The sequence below is a fragment of the Fundulus heteroclitus genome, chromosome 18 (assembly GCF_011125445.2).
Source record: "Fundulus heteroclitus isolate FHET01 chromosome 18, MU-UCD_Fhet_4.1, whole genome shotgun sequence".
Lineage (NCBI taxonomy): Eukaryota > Metazoa > Chordata > Actinopteri > Cyprinodontiformes > Fundulidae > Fundulus > Fundulus heteroclitus.
The window spans coordinates 27,895,910-27,920,245 of NC_046378.1; the positions used below are offsets into that span (position 1 = coordinate 27,895,910).

General features: G+C 39.6%; 1 long non-coding RNA gene across 1 annotated transcript in view; it reads right to left on the bottom strand.

Moving 5' to 3' along the window:
- Positions 1-206: 206 nt before the first annotated feature.
- Positions 207-24,336, bottom strand: part of LOC118566736 — a 40,071-nt gene continuing 15,941 nt past the window's right edge. The window contains exons 2-3 of the long non-coding RNA XR_004933256.1: positions 817-960; positions 207-266 (exon numbers count right to left, since the gene is read on the bottom strand). This is a non-coding gene — a long non-coding RNA (uncharacterized LOC118566736). The remainder of the gene's footprint in view (positions 267-816; positions 961-24,336) is intronic.

Consider the following 24,336-nt stretch of genomic DNA (forward strand, 5'->3'; position numbering starts at 1 on the left):
CTCTCTGCTTCTATCACTCCGTCTTTCGACCCTTAGCCATTACTCCGGTGACTCTACTCTTTCCCCCTTTAAGACTCAAACAGTTGGTCAAGTTCCCTAAGTGGACCGGGTCTGTCTTCTTCAGTCCATCTTCCTCCTCTCCTGCTTTTTGGCGGTGTCTTGGCGGCTCTATAAAGGTTAGTGAGAGCATGATGTGGGTGTTGGTGTCTTGGGGTGAGTTATGGGTACTGCAGCCAGGGGACCTAAGAGAGAGCCAAGCGAGTGCACTGTTGGGCAACGGATAAAAGAGAAAGAGAAAAGAGGGAGGGCAATTTAAGGGTTCAGAATGCCAAGTGCTGATGTGTTTGTTTTCCATCACTGATGTTCCGGGCAATGACAGAAAGAGGAAAAAGAAGAAGAAAAAACCCCCGGCAACATTGATATATTACAACCAGACCTTAAAATCAACTCTCAAAGCAGTAATTGTATAGTGAAAGTGTCTTATAACCAAAATCTTTATTATATCTTCCTATCTAACTTTCACACGCGTCATCCTGTACATGGAAAAGTAATTTTACTCTTCCATCATTGCATTTCTTTACCAAATAAATAAAGGAATTTATATTAATTCTAAAAACAAATCTCAAATATTTTTGCCCACATGTGAAGCCGATGACATGAATATGAACGAAAAGGTAGCGGTTCTCTGGCTTACCAGAGAATCAACATATCTAACAGCATGGCTCCCGTTCAAACCCGTGACTTTTACTGTATCTTTTCAGCCATGTCTGACAACTTTTACACAGAGCAGAGGTGTTTTATGCAAAGTGTGAATACCTGTCTTTATAAGGTAGTGTGTGGCTCCTGCTGCAGGCAGAGACAGATGCAGGCACGCAGAATACTCTGGCTTCACACTGGAAAGGTAACGTATGAGACAGGTTGGAAGCGGGGGGGATTCGGGAAGCAGCATCCGCACATCTGCTGTGTATGGAAATGTGCATTGAGAGATACTGTACATACTACATAAACAGAACCGCTGAGTGAAAGTCTGGCCATCTTAGCTGAAAATGCTCAACAGAACAAACAACTGACAATGATATAGTGTGATGTTACTTTGAAAAACGCATTTTAAATATATATTCAAAAAAACATTTATGTACAACGTTTCAGCTATATTACTTTATAGTGGAAAAGGCTATTTTTTTGGATGTGTTGTGGATTTTCAGCTCAATATACAGAATAAACTGGAAATGCTATAGAGGGGCTAAATCTAAACTACGGACAGTTTAGATCGAGGAAGCAGCAGCTTCACTGCTTTGTGGCTTTTTGCAAATTGAAACATTGCTAAAAAACACTCAAAAGATGAACATCTAGCTGGTGGAATTGCGATTTAACATGGCTGCCTACTATTTGAACAAATTAGAACAAGTTAGAACACGGGATGCACCGAGATAATCACCCCTTTTTTGTAATGGTTTTACAGATCAAAGGCTTTGTTTTGAAAAAAGTGTAATCAGTGTAGAACACTACAGTCAAGGTTTGACTAATCCTTATCTAATTATATATATATATATATAGATATAGATATAACAAACACAAAAAACACTGACAATACTTCATTCTGTGTTTTCACAAAGAGAATAAATGTTTCATAAATCTCTAGCTGTGTTAAAATGTTCCTCTGTTCAGACAAGAATTATCCAGGTAAGGTTTGATCAGTCTAAGTACTTCATATTTTAAACTGCAGGTAAACAAATGCAGTTCAGTTTCACTTTATATGAAATAGTTTAGTGTCAATGGTTTAGTTAGTTTAGTGTCAATAGGAAGATGTGCAGCAGGTGCTAACTTTAGTATCATGAGAAGTTGGCAGTGTTTTCACAGCGATAGTTTATTTTTTAATGTGCCTCCCACTTTCTGTCATAAATGGTTGAACGCAACACTATGTGATGTCAAACATATATTATAACAACAGCCTTTGTGTCATTTTTTTTAGACATGGAGTCGTACAGTATATGTACATGTATATAAATAATATCAGGACACCAACGTTCCTAAATCTTACAAATTTTTATGGCAAATAGAGGCTGAAATAAAAAAAAAAGAATCAGCTTTCTGTTATCTAGTTAGCATGCCTGTTGTCTGTTGAAAATCTAGGAAATTATTGTACTCAGTTGAATATTTTTTTTTATCTGAGTATGCTGTTTAGTAACTGCACTGATTTATTTTATTTTTGTTATGCTGTACATTTTATGCTCTTACCATACAATGTCTCATTCCTGTTTTGTTATCGCATTTTACTTTTGCGTAAATCTGTATGTCTCCATTTTCCCTGTAACTTTGCTGCTGGTTGCTGAATTCCTCCGTAAAAGGGACAATAAAGAATATTTTTTATTGTATTTCTATTCTATTGTTTCATTAAGCACAACATATCAAGCATAAAACCATTTATTGCAATAATAATCTAACAAAACTTGATGTAACTAAAACCGAGCAAGAGGTTACTACATTAGTAAAAAAGCAAAGATGATGGAATTTTTACATCTTGACAGCATTTTTTTTTAGCAATTAAAGCCACTTTTGCACATGACAATTGTAACAATAGTCTCTGTATATTTTGCAAATTGTAAACATTCCTATTGTGTCCCAGTCTTCCAACAAGCTGCCAGAATTTTCTAATGCTGCATGACAGATCTGGAACATTGACACAAATACTGCAACAGATCATTCCCATCCTTCGGCCTCAGTGTATAAATTTAGTATAAGAAGCCTTCTAAATCAATACATTTTTCAAAAAAATCACATGAATCAAGATACCAAACCTTGCATCTTTGAATATGTGCAGATAACATTTTGACCCACTTGAAATGGGTGTATACTGCAATCAAATTTATATAGAGCTTCTCTGTGAAATGTTAATCTTGCTTTTATCTTTATGAAAATTATAAGATATTATCAGGGCTAAAAACAAATGTATAGTTTCCTAGTGGGAAATTAAAGAAGTATAGTTGGATTTTAGAGGAACAGATAAGAAAGATTTGGTATGAAAAGTCAATAGGACAAGAAGAAGGAGGAAGTGGAAGACCCCCAGCAGCCCACGCAGCCCCAACCTGTTTGCTGTCTGACCTATATCGCTTCTTGTGAATGGAAGGAAATTGTCTCCTGAAAAAAAAAAGCTATTTTAAAAACATGAGCAACAATAATAGAATCATGCTGGCTTCTGAGAGCGGTACAACAATCTACTGAGGACAATACAAGGACAAGACGGAGGAGAAGAAGGGAAATAAAGACAGGCAAAAGGACAACCAGGAGGGTTTATTTCTATTAGCCTTTAATAAATATCTGACAGATTTCCTGAGGAAATATCGCAGATCACATGTAAAATAGTTTGAGACTGATGTCAACTGCAGTAACATATGAAATCTATTAGTGCGGAGCCACAGCAGACATGGGGTGAGAGGGAGTGAGCAAGCAGCAGAGGAACAGGGAGTGAGAGAGAAAGAGAGCATGAGAGAGAGAACAAGAGAGAGAGAGAGAGAGAGAGAGAGAGAGGGAGCGCTGCTGAAAGTGATGCAGGAGAAAAAAATCTCACAGCCTTTCCAAATTCTTGAGGAGGTAAAAAAGTCAGCCAAGACACAAAATCAGAAAAAGGAGAAAAAAAGGAAAAAATAGAACAGAAGTGCATGCCTGCGCTCAGACACACACACACACACACACACACACACACACACACACACACACACACACACACACACACACTTCAACACTGATCTCCACATCCTGCTGGGTTCAGAGCCAGCAGTGAAATGAGTGCCCGCACATTGCTGCCAGCCCCAGGGAGGGATGGAGAACGGACGCACATGTACACACACACATATGCACAGAATGATGGACAAAGCAGAAAAAAAAGAAAAGAAAAAGGAAGGACTGGCAGAAGAAAGGGCTACCATCCTTTTACATATGAGTGCTACCATCTGTAAAATAAGATGCCTTCAAGGCAATGCCTTGAAACCTACCTTTTCACTCTGGTTAAACCCTTCAGCGACTATTGTTGACTTTAAAATCTGGGCTCTCTGCACATCACTGCTTCAGTAATGTATGCATGCCTTTGTAATTCTGAATGAAACCAACTTTTTTTTTTTTTTTTTTCATAAGAGCAGCGTCCATAACAAGGCAAACGCTGCGCAAGACAGCAGTAACATTTGATTACGGAACACGTCTGGGTTACCCTGAAATTCTGCAGTGCACATGCACACTAATTATATCTGTGAGAAAGCTCATCAGTTTAGGAAAGCGATAGGGAATGCCATACAAGCAATCACTAAATCTTCCAAGGGTCCCGCACTCACAACAGACACACAAGCACAAGCACAAGCACACACACAGTGTGGTGGTTCTGTACTTTGGAAAGAGGAACTTGTACTGACCCAGTGGTGCCAGTATGTCTGTGGCAGTGTGGCAGCCATGGTGTTCCGCCACCCTCACCCTTGCTCTCCGCCGAGACCCAAACCACAAGCCCGTACCCACAAGCCAGAGAAGCCGAGGTGAACATACCCACCACACACAAACATACGCGTGCGCTCACACACGCGCACACACACACACACACACACACACACCTCACACACAGTCAACCGACCACACATACCAAGTAGAGAGGTAGAGTTCTGGAAAATGAGAATGAGTGAGGTTTCTCTCTTTCTCTGTCTTTTTTTTCCCTCCCCTTTTTAATCATCTAGGCCTGAAAGGGCACACAGAGTTCAGTGGGGACGAGGAGGCTTGTAGGCGGGGTGCTAGTGCCGCTACAGAGATGAGCAACGTCCTTACTACATACTACACTGCCTAGCATGGGAAGTTGAGGCGGTGACTGCTCTGAAACATGTTTGTCGCAACGCATGCGAACGAGGTTGTACGGGGCCTGCTTGGAAAACATCAAAATGTAACTCCTCAAAAGTTAATGTTCAAGCCCTGTAAGAGAGATGTAGCTGAACTTGTAAAAGCTTTGGTGAGAGAGAATCAGTGAGATCATTCTGATACTCAACACTTTCGTTGTGAGGTTAAAGCAGAGGTCAAGGGGTCTGAATAATCATCTCAGTTTTTTCTAGCATCGCCACAAGGGGGCACCACCACCAGAAATGTTCAACATTTATGGAGAACAGGAAGCTGACTAAAGTTTAAAAAGTGCCTTATAAAGTGCAAACTTGTATAAATAAAATTCAACGTACCATTCTAAAGCATTTTAGCTACTATAACAAATATTTAACTTATCCTTAGATGGTTCCAAAGTTATTGTTTCTATAGCACTTATATTAGGTCAGATTGTTTTGTTTATTTGAAGGTAAATTTTTACTTTGGGAACATTTTAGGTATTTTATTCGCCTGCTATGTATCGTACTTGCAAAATGTGGAAACAACATTACACGTGCATGTGTTATTGCTGTTTTGTTACAAAATGAGCGTCTTCCTTCAGAGTAATTACCAGGCAGTTTATAAGTAATTATGTGTGGCCTTTGCATACAGTGCCTTGCAAAAGCATTTTTACATCTTTAACTTTTCCACATTTTGGGGATTCCTACCACAGATTTCAGTGTTTTCCATTGGTATTTTATATAAACACTAACTAGCACATAATTGTGAAGTAGAAGTAAAATGAATCAAGGTTTTCAAATTTTTCAAACAAATAGTATTCTTAGGGGTTTGGCATGTACAATTATTTAGCCCCCTTCAGGTAAAATACAATTTACTGCAACTAAGTGGCTTCAGAAGTCACATAATTCTTGACTTCATCTTGTAAATTATTCTCAGAATAAACACAACTTTTCTATGAAGGCCTCAGAGGACAGCACCTAGAAGACCAAGACATACAGCAGACCACTCAGGGATAAAGAGAAGGAATTTAAAGCAAGGTTAGGTTACAAAAATGTATCCCAAAAGTGGCAAAGGGAAAGCCATTGTAGAAAGGCAGCCACAGGCTGTCCCATTTGCAACAGAGGGTCCTCCAAATTAGAAGAGAACAAAATTTAATTTAAATTCAACCCACATATGGCATCACCTTGAACTCACCACCCCTTGTTAAACATGCATCCTGCTTAGGGACACTTTTTTTTCACCAGGGTCAGAGAAGCTTTTTCAAACTGATGGGAAGATGAATGGAGCCAAACAGAAGGCGGTCCTGGAGGAAAAGCTGTAAGAAAGCCTCAAAAGACTTGAGACTGGGGCAGAAGTTCATCTTCCAGCAGGTCCACAACTCTAAACATACCGCAATGAAAGGATTCAGAGCAAAGAATAGACACAATACAATAGAATGTGTCACAATTGTTCAGTCAAAGTCAAAACTCCACTTAAAAATCAAAGAAGGATGGGCAGAAATTGCATTCTTTAGATGTGGGAAGCTATAGTGGAATATTGTAGATGTAACAGCAAAGAATTGTGGTCTTCCAAAAAAAGTGACTGGTCGGGACTGACTGCCAAAAGCACACCACACTTTGCAGATCTTTGCAGATCCCCCCCCCGATTCACAATTCTGCTCTGTGGTGTTGGTTATTATATAAAATCCTGATAAAATACACAGTAGTTTGTGGTTGTAATTCAATAAGTGAGGAAAAATGTAAAGATACAAATACCTTTGTAGTTATTATAAGCTCAATTGATTCATTCCCTCAAACGTCCAAATTCATTGTTTTAAATCTGCTCAGGCTGGCAAAGACAAACACAATAAAGTTGAAAAGATCGTGTGTGATTCAATGGAAACGGATCACTTGAAGCTGTACTTAAATACAGCAGATGAGTAACTTTTTCTCAATCACTTTCCATGTCTGCTTTGTGTATAATGTGTTTATGATCAGCCAGGCAGAATGCGCTCCGTCTACAGCTAAAACATCCCTTCACTTTAGCGTGGAACACTGTGTACAAGACCCATGGTGTTCATTTGATTTTAACACCAACAACACTACATCTCACCACAGAATGTGTACGTGTGTGTGTGCGTGTGTGTGTGTACGCTGGGCGCTGAAGGTTAAGGATCCTGTATGTGATCTGCTGATGGAGTAATGGCCCAATGGAGTAGAAAGTGATGAGAAGCTGGTGTTTGGAACCAAAGCAGGTCCTTATAAGGAGTCCTGGAGCTGTTTTCTCTCCCTCTTCACTGACTTGCTTCTCTCCAAAAGTGCTGCAAGGTCGGAAGAGAAGAAGACATCCTTCCAAGTCAACATATTTACATATTTGTAACGGCATGGGGATATTCAGCTGAGGGTTGGCAGGCCCCGCGGTGGTCAGCCAGGACAGCTGGGCCTCGGCTGTGTCCTTATCAGCCTATCTCCAGCAGACGAAACAATACACATTTGACAGTCTCGAAAAGGGCTCTGGACATCTTAAGATGTTATCTTTGGTGAAAAACTTAGCATGAACTTACACATGTAAAACCAGATGTAATGTATGGCCTTCATCCATAATGCGCTGGAAAGCTATAGAGAGGAGTCGCCATAATGTAAGAATTTTTAAACATCATCATCATGTGGCACTTTGCAATATCTCATATAGTTGTGTTTTTTCACACAGATACCCAAGGGAACCCCTAATCTTCCTCTCCACCCTCCACTTTAACACAGACTTTTTTTTTCTTCCCTCTTTCTCTCACCCCTTTCCTGCTCTCTCGCCCCCATAGCTCTTGCGAGGAACACAGCACTGTGTTGCTCTTGGCAGAACTCTGCAGGCTGTCCCTGCGTGCCTGAAAAACCAGCGTTCTCCCCCTCATCCCTTGTAGCCAGCGCACACATTTCTCACATTTTCTGCCTGCTCTCTTTCACTCTGGCCTTCCCGCAGCATCCAGGCTCCCAGGCACTGCAGTGCAGGGCGGGAGGAGGTAGGTACTCTTGCTTTGCATCCAAAAATCCTCTATGGTCGCTCTTGTTGTAATTCATCAACACTCCGTCTCTCTTTGCATTTTTTTTTTTTTTGCTCTGAGAAAAAAAAAAAAAAAACAGGTGTGTGAGAGCTTGAGTTCACAGTGATGAGAAAAAGCTGTTAATCTGAATGTTTCTAAGCTAATGGGTGGAGGAAACCACGTGTCTGGTAGGCACAGTGGAGGCAAACAGATGTCTCACCAAATTAGAAAAGACAGACTTTCAGGCTTGCCCAATGACACAGGTGCAAGACTCAAGTCAAATAGAGGAAGTAGAACTCTGAAAGTGGAGGGTATGCTTATACGAGTTAGATGAAACCCAAAGAGAGGCCAGGTGAACACACATGAACACATTTGAGGGCTTAATTGAAACAGCTGGAAACGGAATCCGATTCACAGCAGAATGTGACCGTTTAACCTTCATCCCACACACCAGGCCGTTTGGCAGCGGATCACTGTTATATTTGTTGTTTAATCTGTTTCTTCTAAACTTTAATTTAAACTTTAAGTCCTCTGTGAGGCTGGGGTCCGGGCATTGCTACATAAATGAACATTCTGAGAAATCGGGAATGGGGGGGGGGAGGGGGTAGAGGGAGGGGAAGAGAGAAAAAAGAAAAAGTGCAGGCTGTCTCTTGGGTGCCCTTTTTGCCATCCCATTTCCTATGCATCTGGTCTGTGTTTGTGCTGGGAGGGAGAGGAGGGAGCAAAAGGGGGGCTAGCCGTCTGGGGCCGATTAATAACCAGTGATTTATAGGAACTTTTATGGAATAATACAATAAAAATGTGTGCGTACGTGTGCGCTGGTGCATGTGTGTGTGTGTGCGCTGGTGAGAGTGTGCACAATGCTTTTCTAATTCTGGGGAATCAAAAACAAATTATCGGGGAAAAAACACAGGCCGCACTCAAGATAAATTGGCCACAGATGGAGGCAGGAAATAAAAAGAGCGGAGGTGAAGACACTCGAAAAGACGAGCCCAAGAGGAGAACCGTGAGGGATAGAAAAGGGGCACCGGAGAGAGTGACAGGACGAGGGCAGGGCAAGGTGAGGGCGTTATGAAGAGAGGCGAAGAAGAGGGGAAGAGGAGAGGACAAGAGGAGAAAGGGTGAGCAAGAGGACAGGGATGATGTTGAGGAAGAGGGGAGAGTGGGAGGAGAGGGATCGGGGGAGTTCTCATGCCCTATGCAAAGGAAGTGGGCTTAATAAAGGGGTTATAGTGATTCTGTCTGTGTGTGTGTGTACGTGCGTGCGTGCGTGCGTGTGTGTGTGTGTGTGTGTGTGTGTGTGTGTGTGTGTGTTAGGGGGTAAATCATACTTTGGCAAGGAAATACTTTCTTGTGCCAGAGAGGTCTGCTCATCGCATTGCCCACTCACTCACTCATCAAACACACACACACACACACACACACACACACACACACACACACACACACACACACACACACACACACACACACACACACACACACACGCAGAGAGAGAGAGGTCCACCACTACCTACATGTTCATCCCATCAATTATCAACATTCGTGCGCACACACTCATGACCCCAACAACTGCCTGTTTTATTTTTGCACTCACATGGCTTTACCATTAAACTCAAGAAAAGCAACTACCAGCAAGTACAGCTCTCCAAGTCAAGTACAAGTTTTGAGTTTGTTCAATATTTTTCTTGCAAAGGCATTCACAGACATTGAGCATTTCCACATTTTGTCATGTTACAACCACAAACTTTAATGTGTTTTATAAGGATGTAATGTAGTAGACCAACACAAAAAAGTGCATAATTGAAAACTGTTGAGAAAATCATCATACATGGTTTTTAATGTTTTATACAAATAGAAATCTGAAAAGTGTGGCACAGCTCCCTCCACTCACATGTTCCTCAATCAAATCCAGTGAAACACTTCACTTCAACGTTTTGTCCATCTGTGTGGACCTCAATCTCAGAATAAGTTCAGCTGTTCTGTGGAGGCCTCAGAGGTTTGCTAGTGAATAATAGCTCTGGAGGAGCTGCAGAGACTCACAGCCGGGACAATCTTTTGACATGGAAACTTTTAGTTCTGTTCTCGACAAATTGAGCTTTATAAGAGAGTGTCAAGAAACGATAAGAATGTTGTAAAAAGTTTTCAATGTGCCATACAGAGGACACAGCAAGCATGTGGATGAAGGGTGGCCTGGTCCGATGAGATGAAAACAGGCTTTTTTCTTGACCTGTTAAGGGTGGTATATAACAAGGTTTACTTTGAATCACATTTAAAATGGAAAGGATGGTTCGCATGCAAACTGCATGCCTCTAGTATGTACGGAAAAAAATCTGATAATTATATGCTTAATGATAAGTCTATTTAGTCGAGTATTAATGAGTTCAAAAGAGACATTCATGAACTATAAAATGAGCTATCATGGCTAAAGATGCACCGCTCTGTTTCTTAATGAAACGTTATATAGTTTAAAAAGTTGTTTATTCCATAGCGGTGCATTATGTGACATAATAGTTTAAAGAGGAACTGACTGGGTACAATTTCATCTAAACATAAGGAACTAAAAGCTCTGACTCTGCTCTAGGATGGACTGTAGGAGCTGGCAACAGCCAGTTACTGATATGAATGACTTCCTGTGCTAAGGGGGCCTGGACTGTGGCATCTGTCAGCCTTCCCTTCAACCTCTCCCCTACTCCCTCCTTACTGACAACTCCCCTTAACTCATCCTTTCCTCTTCTCCTTTTGCCCTCTTGCCCACTCCCCCACCCCTACCCCAACCCACCCTTGACTGGGGCCAGGAATCACACAGTGTTTCACTCAGCTTGCTGGTAATCCTCTCTCTCTCTCTGAAGGTTTCCGTCTCTCGTTTGGCATTGCTACCCACACACATGCTAGTTCCTGTTGATCCCTCTGACCCTCTTATGGCCCCCTGGGCATAATTCATGTTGCCCCTGGGTAGGGGCTAAAGCCAGGAAAGACAGAGAGGTTGGTGGTTCTTGGCAGGGCAGCAGAAAAATGAGAGGGGCCTTTGCTGGAAAGTCAATCAGAGACTGAATCACTCTCAGCTGGATTCTTAAAGAGAATAAAAGGCTGGCCATTCACTGCCAGGCCCTGCGTATGTATCTTTCTGTGGAATTCTCATGCCTTTCCTTCTGGATCAAAATGACTTGGTGGGAGATGAAGAATGGTGCTGCTTTGGATCACATGGTTTTAATCATGATAAGACTTTTCTGAGTAACAAATGTGGGTGTTGATTTGCTGTGATACGTCCTTTTCTCAAGACTGATTAATAGTTACTGGATCACGAGAAAGGAAAAGCTCGCCTTGTAAAAGAAATAAAACAAAAAAAATTATACACTTTATAGGCATTTACCTTTACCTTAAAAAAGTAAAATAAATAAATAAATAAAAAACACTACATAAGATACTTTGAGCAAGGAGGACCGGTTTGCATAAGTATGTTTTTAGGTAGTTTAGAGTGGAAAGGAAGTCAAAGGAATCAGTCAAGTAGAAAGGAAGAAGAAAGAGTGGCAGATAGCTTGTCCCCAGTGTTAACCAGATAGCAAATTAGGCTACAAAGATGAAAGGCGGATGGAGATTAAAGTGCGTTAGTGAGTGCGTAGATGCGCATGTGATCTTCAAGATACTGAGAAGCATTGTGACTGATGGCCTTAAAGTGAGAAGCAGAATTTCACACTCCCTACAAATTATACCTTGGGGGTTAATCCAATCATTTGTCATTGTTCTTGAAATCTATCTTGTTAAACTTGATTTTGGTGTAAAATAGAAGAACTTCTGTTTTGTTGCTAAAAGGACATCAGGAATTGCTTAAAAACTGTAATTTTGTTTTTTTAGGCATTTATAAAGTCAGTTGGGAGCAAGAGCTTTTGAATGTTTGGATAGAACTGTACATCACTGTGTTATCTACATAAAAAAGACATTCATGCTGTACTTGAAGCTGTGACCGAGTGTTTAAAGGAAGGACGTGACAAAGTGGACGTGGAAGAAAGAGGTTAAATAGTCCCCAGCACAGAGCTCTGAGGTGTGCTGAATGTGACTGGAAATCCCTCTACTGTATGGACATCATTTGGATTAACTAGAAGTACTTCAACCATGTGAAACTTCTAATTATCACTGGGGAACTTCCAAACCATTCATTTAAATGTCTGTTGACTTTAAGGTCTGGTATGAAGGACAACACCAAATGTAGGCACATTATTTTTTTTGTTCATTTTTAGAAATGTTCTCTTTAGCTTTTAAAAGGCTGGAAGGTTCCTTCCTTGATTGACAAAATCACCATTCCAACAGGAGCAGTTACTCAATACAAGAGCATTGCATATGCTGAAAGACAACTTTATATTTGAAATCCAAATCAGAGATAATGGAGTTCACTTAAATATCGTTAGAGATGGTTTGTGACGTCACACTACGTTTAATTAATGTTTCATTTTGAACACAAATGTTTTCTCTGAGAAAACACACGTGCATGTATCATCAAATCAACTGAACTTTAGTTGACACTTATATCAAAACCGTCACATTACATCTTGCATTTGATGGGGTCCTTCAGAGGAAACAGGTAACAGACAATCATTTGAAGTGTTTCCGTCAACTTTTCTACCATCTGCACGTTACCTTGGGGTTATGGTTTCATAATGACATTATCTTCTTTTTTGCTCTGCATGACTTGTTAAAAACTGTTAAACATTTGCAGTCACACGCGACACTTTGCATTGCATACAGTTTACACTATCAGATTGACAGTGGTCAGTGGACATGTTTGTCCCTGCGAAACCACAAGGATGAGCAGTTATCTTTTTACGGACATTAAAGACAAATCATGCTGCATCATAAGACTTAAAAGTCAGCTCAGTTTCATAATCACTTCCACTTAGAGAAATATCTCGCTATGTGAAATTGGACACATGAGCTTTCCCATGCAAAAAAGTGGCTGCTACCAGAAAGGGGGCAAAGGATAGTACGTGCACAAATCAGGTTGACTACGTGCCGACCTGCCCGTGTGTGTACGAAAGTGTTTGCTTATGACTTTTAGCCCTAGTATGACTGCAAAAGTGGCGCGTATGTGTGACCACAGTGAACGAGAACATGCCCGCCGCAAAGAGACTAAATGAGAGAAATTTGGAGAACAAAAAGAGAGGCAGGCGTCAGAGGTGCAGCAGAACACCGTCTGTTCAAATGTGGGTATGAAAAGACACTCGTCTATAGGCACATGATTGGAAATACACACACACACACACACACACATACACATCAGGTCGACTCAAAGCCACACACCCACAAGTTTCACTTCTGCCTTATGTGGCAGCACTCTTGAAACACCAGTGCACCAAGGTTAGGGTTCACATACAGGTCAACGCACACATAAACACCACAAAGGAGATGTAAAATTTACAATGACACATAAAACTGCTACGATTCTGTTGCTTCAAGAGGTATGTAAAATCTTATTGACTAAAAAAAAGCTGTGAGCACTGGAAGGTGGTGGTGCATGCAGGGCACTGACGTTTTTTTTTTTCCTTGCAAAGCCTCACAGAAATCACACACAACAGAAGCATACGCATAAAGAACAACAGCAAAAAAAATGCATCACAGTGCCAATTTGTGCAAGCTGCACAGAGAAATCCACCAGATTCAGAATCAATGAAGATAAATTGGCAAAAAGGCATCAACCAAACCATGTTGCTACATTAGAAATGAGGACATGAGAAAATGTGTTTATTGTGACGCTTCGGAGCTATACTGAGATGGGGAACTTGACCCTGGGAAATCAGCAGGGTCTGGACTATGACTCATTTGCATGGACAAACTGTCAGATGTTTGCTTAATCAACCCAAAGTGCTTATCTTTACCTTTAAGACCCGTGCTGTGAAAACAGCTAATAGAGGATCTGCTTTTGTCTCGAGATTGGCCACTGTAACCGTGCTCTGATGGTTCTAAACCTGTTTGCTTGTATTTGGGTGGACTAAGTGTATGCGTGCGTCTCGGGTGGATTGTGTGTGTCAGAGGGTCAGCGGGGTGAGAGTAGCGCAGGCCAGGAGGAAGACTGCGGGTGTCAGAGCACTGGACGAGCCTTTCTCATGGCCTCAAAGCCCTCTCTGGACTCGACTCTCATCTCCTGATTGGTTGACTTCCAGACACTGCCAGTGAGACCAGACAACGCGCACACACATCCACACACACACACACACACACACACACACACACACACACACACACACACACACACACATACACAGATGTGCTTTCACATCTCGAAAAAAGAGAAGATCAACATTAGCATAGAGATTTTTTTTTTTTTATAATTTGAGCAGCAGCTTGATGGGCTGACACAAAACCAAGAAGACGGAGAAAAGAAAGCTGTCAAGAAAAAGTGATCTGAAATGAACTAAACGTCTTGGTCCAAACATGCCACTCAGTGTCACAGTGTTTGTGCCTCCTGTTAAAGGAAGAGTCTGCCCTCTGCTGATAGCCTGTTGAAGTGCAAAACTGCACATGTAAATTTATATAAAGCTTTTACGAGCTTAATTTGAAGTAGAGAGAAGGCTAAGAATTCTGGATGTTGGTTGAAGGTGGTCCGCTCCATTTTTTAGGGTAATTCAATGAATCTAAATTAATTTGTAGTCCACCAATTTACAATAGATGTCATCTCAAGGCTCTACACAAGAAAAACGTGTCCAATTCATATCCTTTTGCAAATCGGATACAATTCAGACAGATGGACAGATTCAAATTGTAACGTATGTCTCACAGTACAGACAAATTTAATCAGATACAGGTTGCTGTGTTGATGATCAATGCATTGATTCAACAATGCAATCTTGTTGATGACTTACACCTCAGATATTTGGTTTGAATCCAGAATGGTATCATTTTTGTTGATCTTTGAGGAAATAACATAGCAATATAGTAGGCCCACGTAATCTGCTTAATGTTGTATCATTGTCACAGAACTAAAACAGGTGATAAAAATATCTGAAAGGCAAAGGAGGCTTGAGAGTGTTTTACTGATCTATTTACTGATGGTGAATGCGTGAAATGAGAATGCTACCCATGGAAAGTGAACTAAGGCACATCTATAACACCTATTACTGCATTTGATAAACAAAAATGAAATTCTGCACACAAAAAAAAGGCATAATTCTAAGGGGCAAGCGTTTTGGCTCTCCTGCAAAGAATTACTGTCAGTATGAATAATCCAAATGAGAAAAGGATGTGCTAGCCTATAAAAAGCCTAAAAGTATTGTCTGAGGTGTGTCATTTTCAGGAATAAAAAAAAAACATAAAAAATCCACCAAAAACAAATAAATATACTAGCCATTTTAAAGAAAAAAGACTATGAACTGTTGTGTATGCGTAACTGATTAATGATAAATAGCGAAGGTAACAGATGCAAATTTTTTTCCAATAACAAATATTTTTTATCATTCAGACTAAAGTTTACATGATACACTATCTAAGCACTTTTTTTTTTAGGATTTCTAAAATGAACAACATCATAAAAGGTTGCAGTGCCAAACCTTCCCCTTGTAATGCCTGTCTTTAAAAAGCAATTGTGGTGCATGTAAACAAATCTGTCAGAGATGATGACAAAACCTTAGCAACAGAAAATACCTTCCTACGACATCTACAGGCCTGACTTGGAGCACAGCAGCACACAGGGGTAATTCGGCACCTTTATGTGTCCAAGACAGACAAACAAAAGCTCTTTCAGAGAGCAGCAGCCTGTTTAAAGGTAGCCTCGGGCACAGAGAGTGGGCCATTAGTCACTGGCTAATGGGTGTCTTTAATATGCAGAGTCATACAGACAGACTTTAACAAGGGATTGACCCAGAGCAGGAAGGATTAAAACAATATACAGTAGCCTTTGCGAAGTTGCCCATAAATCATCTTCAGTATCAACACAACATAAGAGTGTTTCTATAGATTATACACACACACTTTGGTGCCTGTATACATATGCCCTCGAGCAGGTCTGGCACTTTAATGTTAGTACAAGCGGTGAGATGTTTATCTCAGAGACAGCTGGTGATTCCTCTGTTAGGTTAAGTACTGTCCTCAGAAGAATGAGGCTCACACGCACTATACATAGGCAAACATATGTAAGGTAATATGTTTAAAAGCCAATAAGCAGGTGAATGTTTCCATTCCAACAGTGAAACTGGTTAACCTGAGACAATGTGAAAGCCTGTCATCGATGAAACACTTGAGGATAACCAAACCCTCAGGGCTTTTCAGCTTTTTCCGCTATCTTAATGGTACAAACACTCCTGCGGATGCCTAACTCAGTATACTTTCACCATGTGCATTATGTGTTCAGGCCTTCATCAGCATCTTCGAAAGCTCGTCTCACAAGGAGCCTTTCTTAAGAATATTCTATGAAGAATATTTCTTTTTTTTTTTCACTTTATGAGATAAAAACTTACTGGTCTTCACCCAATGCCATCATTTTGTATCTGCTTTTCTAATTGTCCAGTTAGGTTCCAACAAAGAGAATATGCAGAACAAAAACCATGGGTCTTTCAACTTTTTAAATGTAGTTCAGTGTAATTGTTTATTTTTTTTAATTGTGTTGCTATTTTTGATTTTAAATTGTACTAGATTTTTTTGTTTACTTCCTTTAAAAGAAGGCTGTGGGTTTGAATCCCAGTTCTAGCCGCTTTTAGATTAGTTGGCTACTCTAAATTTTTAAGAGTGAGTGCATGTGTGGTTGTCGTTTCTGTGTTTTTCTGCTTTTAATCTTTATTTATACAAGTTGTCTCATTGAGATCCCAATTAAGAGATTTACAAGTTTAGTTCAGTTTATTTTTTGTTTTAATTAATAAGAAATACGGTATACTGAAGCAATGCTATCCTAATTTGCTGCACCTGTCGTTTGCTGGGCTTTAGGTAACTTCATAATGCTTTACAGGGGGAAAAAAAGTACAGAAATAAAGCACATTAAACATGCCAAAGATATAAAAAAAGGGACAAAAAGACAATTTAAACATGAAGCCAATAAACAGCTAAGACATGATAGAAATAAGATGATAAGCAATCTTTAGCCTTAATAGGAGATGTTAATGTTTTCGGTCTTGATTTTAGGGAGCAAACTTTAGGCTAAGTAAAACACAAGACATTACTAAAACATAACATTCACAAGGACCCAACAAAACAAATAATCAATTAGCAAATAAAGAATAGGGGGGACTATTTATAACTTCTGACATAGACCGGGCAGCCCAAGGGAAGCTTTACAATAAGGCATCTTCAAATTTCCTCTGGATGCTCCATGAGTCACTGAAACAGTAGCTATATGTGGATCAACAAGGGCACAGAGGAAAGCATTGGAGAAAAATGCATTTGTGAATGAAAAATAACTACATTTTTTAAAATACATTTTCATAGGCTATCTTATTTCATTTCTTGTGGAAGTGACTGTGATGTGATCTTGATGAACTTCTTTTCCAAGATCCCAATTGGCTGATTATGCTTAATCCTCACTGGCTTCATTACTACAGGTGCTGCTTCAAGACCAAGCGGTACAAGAGTAATTTAAAATTGGATTATTTTTTTAATGTATTAAAGTATTTGCAGCACAAAGTGACAGATAGTCTCAGATTAGTCCAAAGAAATCTACATTTGCTTTGGCGACCAGGGTTGGGTACAGGAGGATGTGGGACACTATTGTGCCGTTCCCAGACATCCAGGCTAACTGTAGTATAGCAGTAGTTCCATCCATCCATTTTCTAACATGCTTATCCCTATTAGGGTCGCGAGGTGTGCTGGTGCCTATCTCAAGCTGTCAATGGGCGAGAGGCGGGGTACACCCTGGACAGGTCGCCAGTATATCGCAGATAGCAATAGTTAGATACTAATAAATGAATCATTTTTAGTTCATGCTCTCATAAATAGTTTTTTTCTAAAACAAACAATTTTTTCCTCTTCACAAGCATGGCATCATTTCTGGAAGATCTACCTTCATCCATGTCCAAAAATGGACCTAAAAAAATATTACAGTAATTATATCAGGCCTGTGAGAATCTAACATAACACGAAGATATTTTACTTTGGAGACATTTGTTTCTTTTCACTTTTGAGACTTGCCAACAACAAGTTGGCAAGTCTCAAACTGTCAATTGAAGGATTTTATGTGACGTCTGACTTTTCAGATCATGCTCCGATAGTTTACAAATATTGAGACAGTTGCACTGAGACATGTCATTATTAGCTACAACATATGGTAAAACTGTCTTCAGCATACATCGGGAATCCTGCACCAGCACATCAACACGGCACATAATATTGTTTTCCTCTATGACATGTTGTTACCATATTCCTTTGATAAACTAACAGTCTAATCACGCCAACCACCCATGCAAGGAAACAAGGATTAATAGAAATAGTATGTATATAAAATGAATATATAAATGGAAGGATAAGAGACCAATTGTACAAACATATACAGACAAAACTGCATTTCAAGGGTTTTCCAATATCCATCCCACTCATTTTAAGGAGCACGCTGGCCTTGTCTTTGTAAGAGCAACGCTCCAGTATGCTTGCTGACGATAGAAGGTAACCCTGGAAACAGCTGCGAAGGTGCTGCTCCTCGTCTCCCTGCCCACTGACACACCACTGCACTCTTTCCCCCCTCTCTCTCACCAGCTGTGGTGAGTCATGACGGTGATCATCAGCTTCCTGCACAGCAACTCACACTGGGCACCAAAGAACACCAAGGGCAGACGTTCTCTTGTGCATTTGTAATAACAATAACAATGTAACGATATGAAATAACAGCCATGTTGCTGCTTACATTAAAATTGTCAATATCGTCAACGGTACTCTGAAAAAGAGAACAGGTTGTGTACTTGGAGATGTTTAGTTGCAGGAATTCTTTACAAAAGCTACAATAGGAAGTTAATCAGAGCGTTTCTTTCATGTGGTTTTCAAGATTCCTTCCAAGCAGGCCACAGTGAAAAGTTTGTTTCCATTCCCACACAAACTAACTGACGGTTTGAAAATAGATGCTGTTAAAGCATCTTTTTTTTTTCCATCTGATTGTCGATCCAGTTGTTCGGTTAATTTGTAAATTCCAAATTTCACAAATAAACCTTCACAAATAAACTGTAAAATGCATGCAATTTTGTGGTTGTGAGGTCACAACCACAAATTTCGACGTATTTTGAAACTACTTCATGCCACACAAAGCAGCATGTAACTGTAAAGTAGAAGGTAAACGCTAAATAGCTATACCTTCTGATATACCTTTCACAAATATAAGTATATTTCTAATATAAGTATATTTCACAAATAAGTAAAATCCATTGGAACCAGTTGTCTTGAAATGTCAAAGAGTGAGTAAAAAGTCCACAAGTTCACCTGTGTATAATTTATTGTATAAGCCTAAGTATTCTATGAACACTTTAGAGGTTCATGATGAAATATTTATGAACAGTGTATCATGAAGACAGCCAGACGTGACAGACAGGTCATCAATAAAGTTGTGGAGAAGTTTAAAGCAGGATTGACGGATAAAACGATATCCTAAGCTTTTAATGTCTCATAGCGCAATATCTAGTCGATCAGCTTAAAAGGTATGGCAAAACAGGAGAACTACTAAGACATGGGCTTTTGACTAAGCTGACAGGCAGGCAAAGAAGTGATCTGAGAGGCGACCAAGATGCTCATGGTAACTCTGGAGGAGCCTTAAAGATCCACAGCTCAGTTGGATAATCTGCTGACAGGACAACTTGTTGTTGGACAGTCTAGAAATGTGTCCTTTGTAGAAATCCAATTTAAAGTTTGCCATATGCCATATAAGGGACACAGCAAGCACGTGGAAGAAGGTGCGCTGGTGTGATTGAATCAAAACATTTTTGCCTGTAATAGGTTTTAGGTGGAGAAAAATACACACTGCGGCACACATGGTGGGGATAGCATCCTGCAGTGGGGATGCTTTTCTTCAGCAGAATAAATTCAAATAGACACTGAGGTCTGTGGTTGTAATTAAAAAAATGTAAAAGTTTAAGGGGCTTAAATATTGCTACAGGCTCTGTATAGTGTTAAGAGTGCTTGGAGCGTTTAAGCAGTCCTTTGCAGGATTTTTTTTTTCTCTTCCTTGCAGAAGCCCATGTGTGTCTGTAATACATGCGTACAGGTGGAAAATTGTTACATTGTCATGAGCCAACACTGTGATCCAGCGGCTTTGAGTTTTTGATATGCGGAAAAGATAAGGTCTGTTTTAAAGGCCAGCAACTTTAGCCAAGACCCATTCGTGGCCAGCAGCAGCTGGCTTGGCACATGCGCACCTTCATCTGTGTGATCTGGCCCCAGACTCTGACAGCAGATCATAATCACATCCATTCAAGATTCAATCACTGTTTGTTAAACTGTGAGAAGACTGAATGGGAAGTGCGCGTCCTGGCCAAAGCACATGTGTTTCCATTGATGCTGAACCACTTCGTTGAGAAAAGTGTATTTTTATTGGAGAGGTGCAGGGATATAAAGTCGGTGGAAGTGTAGATCATGAGTCTCAACTTGTCATTTTTGTATACGTGTATGTGCTTCACTGCCACGGAGCGCGGGCACGCTTTAAGAACAAAAGAAAAACCACACTGAGGCAAAAAAAAAACAGGTCACCAAGTGTGAACAAAGATAAACGAGCCGACACAAACAGATATAAATGGCAAGAGGTTGCACTGCTTCCTTTTACTCAGAAACACACAGACATAGAACAGACTGCTACTTGATTTATGAACTTTGAGTCACTTCTCATATTTCTCACTGGTATTTATTTTTAAAATTAAACCCTCAGACACAGTTTCCTTTGATGTCTTGCAGGTTTCTTTTTAAAGGCAAAAGCTGCTGTATCCTATTCGCAAATGTTGAAGATGCTGTTTTCCTGACATATAATATGTTTAAACAGTGATATGTGTTGTGAATAAGTATTTCATCCCATACATACTTCTTCTGCTTTTCCTTTTTCCCGCAATTTTTAAAAATCTAACTAATTTTAGATAGTGACAACATAAATACCAAATGGAGTTTTTTAAATGATAATTTGATTTATTAAAAGAGAAAAAAGATACCTAACCCAGTCATGCCCAATGTGAAAAAGTCATCAAACCAATTATTAAATGTTGTCCTGAGTAGAATTCCCCTATCTACAACCCAGATGAGATTACTGTTGAGGCTCTAGCATCAAGAAGTCATCCAAGGATCCATCTGACAACATGAAGTTGACTAAACATTTTATTAATTAATATTAATTAGTTATTAATAAAATAAAATAAATAAAATGAAGTAGACTAAACCTATATGTATCAAAAGTCAACATCTGATGCCCCCAATCTGAAGAAGTTCAAGAACAGATGAGAAAACAGTCCATCAAAATGTCTTGGGAATAGTTCCAGGGCTATTTTCAAAGTTTCAGGTGTCCAGCAAATAAGTTTTCAGAGATGGAGAATAGATAGAACAGTGGTGACATTTCCAAGGAATGGTTGGGCTTCAGAATATACTTCAGGAGCACATCGATAAGTCACCTAGGAGGTCCCAGGATAACTCAAAACATAGATAACAAGACAAAGAGAGAGACCGGGCAAAAAATCACTGGCATAAAACTAAACATCATTTCATATAAAGAACGTTAGTCCTAGAGTCAAGCATGGTGTTGTTAGTTTTATGGTCTGGAGCTGCTTTGCTGCTTCAGGACCTAGATGTTGTGCCATCATTGCTGCAACCTGAAGAACACTGTCTGGTCATACTTTCATGACCTTGGCCTTAAATGCACAAGGGGACATGAAAATCAACGATAGATCCAAAGTACACCAGCAACTTCCTCACTGAATGGCTTAAAACAAAATCAAGGTTATTGAGTAACCTAATTAAAGTCCCGAGTTAAAATCCGATTGAGATGCTGTGCATGATATTGAAAAGGGTAATTCAGGCTCAAAAACCATGTTCTTTGGATTAATTAAAATAGTTCTGCCAAGAAGAGTGGGCCTAAATTCCACCACAACAATGCAAAAGACTGATTGCCAGCTATCACAACCAGATGGTAGCTCTTGCTGCTGAGTGCAGCGTAACCATTTTAGTGGTTGAGGCTGTAATTAGTTTAAACATAGGGACAGAATCTTTGGAGAGGCATTTTTTCCCCCTAAATGAAGGCATCATTTTAAAGCTGAATTTTTGATTTTTCTCTGATATTAAAACACGTTTGATGATCTGAAATATTATACCGTGCAAAAAAAAGAGAGAGCAAACGCAGAAGAAATCAGAAAAGTGAAAATACTTTTTCACTGCATGGGCATGTAGGGAAGTTGGTTAACACCCAATTCTCCTGTTTCAAGTATTAAAAAATATTCTAACTATTGAGAGGTAAGGAAAGTCCAAAATCGGCACCAAAAGCTCCACATGTGCTTCCTAAGAAGACATTATTTTCAACTATATGCTTAATTGTGGCATCAATCAAAAAAACAGAACCCCCACCCGTGTGAAGCATTATTAATTCCAGGTTTAAAATGTCTTGATTTTTAAAGTATACACTGCAAAGTCAAATATAAATACAAATATAAACAAAATGCATAAGTGATATATTAGAATTAGTAAAAATATGAAACAAAAACAATAGTTTTTTTTAGTTAAATTAAATAATTTATGTTTGAATCAAGCTTTTACTCAGCTCTATTTCATTCTCTTCAAATATATTCTGTATACACTAAGGCGGTATATTATTTGGTTTATTAATCATGTGTTCCAAAGCTATTTGGCATTGAATCTGATTTAGCAATACAAAGAGGAACAGCTGAAATGAGACGTTTGTTCTCACATGCCTTATTTGAATAATCTTCTTTTAGGATAACTGTTGATGCATATTACTTTTTTCCTGTAGAAAGTAGCAGTTAGAGTATTTTGAAAACATCTGCTTACTATTAATTTTTTCTCCTTAAGATTTATCTGAAATCTCTCATTTCTGCAATAATCCGGCCCCATAAATCTCTTTATCCGCAAACTTTATTTATGGCCCTCATTTTCACAATGCACATGCAAACACAACAGAAAAGGCATCATTCAGACACGTCTGCACAGATTCAGGGCTCCCGACTACATCCTGTGAAGGAGGGAAAAAAGGATCACAGTGAGACAGAAGCTGCATGAAGAAGCTGCTGCTGATTTAAGATTATCTAATTTGGCTCAGGGCTGCAACTTCATCTATCTTGTGAGCGAATGCTGTGACATTTATTGCAGGAAGAAGACTTTCCAAGGGTTTGAGGGCATGGCAGTAGGACAGAGATGGAGACGGTAACCGTGGCCAGGACAACGTTGGAACTGACTGGGTTTGAGACCTCTGGGAATTGGTGAAGCCCTTTGGAGCCAGTGGTGGCTAAGGTTTCTACCCTGACACTTTCACAAGTACTGCGTACATACACGCACAAAAACACAACCGATTTTGGCATCCTGAATCCCCAGTGTATCACAAATAAAGAAAGAAATGATTGCAAAATGTGTCCCAGGTATGTTTGTGAACACTGTGTCTTGTTTGGGAATGTGTGAATGGATGGGTAAGATCTAGATTTAGCCTCTTCACAGAAAATGAGACCTGTCAGGGATGATCTACACTTGTGGTAGCGATCACCATGGACTGTAATGATGCATAAAACATCCAACAACCGCTGATTTACTTTTGCTTTTAATTACTGCCTTTCTGGTACACCATTTCTGTGTGCATGTGTGCACGTATGTGTTTGTGAAAGTGTGGGACCTCGGCCCGCAGAGTGCACTGTCAGGGCAGAGATATTGTACTTCCACCCTTACTTGCAGTGCAGCCAATCAGCAAACCGCAAAGTCACTTCTGCTACCTCTCTTGAAACAAAAGGTCAAATATGAATTTGGATCTATTTTCAGTCAGCTCCAGTTCCCTTAAACTGGCGCCTTTACTTAAACGGCGTGCAATGTGTTTTTTTAATAGATAAATGTTGAAGGTTTCTTCTATGACCTCTGCAAAAGTCATAAAGCGATAACCAAAAGTAATAAATACAACAGTCAAGCTTATAATTTCAGATTTTGAAGACTTTGAATATAATCAAATGTTTTATTCATCTCTATATTATTGAAATTTTTGGCACATTCCTAATCTGTTTTTGTGCTGTAGCGTCTATGATGATGCTCCAATAGTTCTTAGAACTTTTTTTTAAAAGTTTGCAACATTTCAAGCACAAACTTTAAAGCATTTTTTTATTATTTTTTTGGGTTACATATACATAGAAAGTGTTGCATAATTTTGAAGCAAAAGGAAAATATTGCATTTATTTTGGGTTTGTTTTCACCAATAAAAGTCTTAAAAGAATGACATTTATTTGTATGTAACCACTATTTCTATGATACACCCTAATTAAATCCAGTGGGGAAAATAAAACTGGATACATGAAGTGTAGACACCATATTTCCAATTTTTAATTAAGACAAAACTTAAACCAGGG